This window comes from Myotis brandtii, unplaced genomic scaffold, assembly GCF_000412655.1.
Source record: "Myotis brandtii unplaced genomic scaffold, ASM41265v1 scaffold980, whole genome shotgun sequence".
NCBI lineage: Eukaryota > Metazoa > Chordata > Mammalia > Chiroptera > Vespertilionidae > Myotis > Myotis brandtii.
The window spans coordinates 276,316-276,923 of NW_005372075.1; the positions used below are offsets into that span (position 1 = coordinate 276,316).

General features: G+C 58.2%; 1 non-coding gene across 1 annotated transcript; it reads right to left on the bottom strand.

Moving 5' to 3' along the window:
- Positions 1–406: 406 nt before the first annotated feature.
- On the bottom strand, positions 407–488 carry TRNAL-AAG. The gene has a single exon. It is a non-coding gene; the product is annotated as a tRNA-Leu (tRNA).
- Positions 489–608: the final 120 nt, after the last annotated feature.

The window sequence follows — 608 nt, forward strand, 5'->3', positions numbered from 1 at the left end:
GTCGCGCCGCGGAAAGGACTGCGCGCTACGGTCCCGAGCGAGCACCCGCGCACCGGAGACGCCGACTAAATTCTAAAAACACGAATGATTAAATGAAGGTCTGTTAAGTGTTGAATGCTTCTGGGTGTTGAAAATACAATGATGAAGGGAGTAAATATCTCTCACACACACGCACGCACACACACGTGGGTGCTCATTAACTATTTGTTAATTGAAATAATTGAAGGCCTATCCGGTGTCGGCGGCCGTTTGGAAAAACGGTGAGTACGGTGCTACCTCTGACCTCTGGGAAGGCACGATAGGAGTTGAGGAACCTCCCTGAAGCGGGAGCCTCGGAGCTGTTCACATGGGGAGTAAAAAGGGGCGTCCACTGACCCGGTCACGGTGGAGCGCGGGAAAAGGCATGTGGCAGCGGTGGGATTCGAACCCACGCCTCCGAAGAGACTGGAGCCTTAATCCAGCGCCTTAGACCGCTCGGCCACGCTACCGCCTGCCCGAGACTTCTTGTCTGCACTTTCCCGGCACTGAACGTCGCTTCTCCCGGCCTCGCTGCCTCCCCGCTCCCAGGTGCGCCCGGAGCCGGGGCGTGCAGGTGGCCCGGGAGGAGG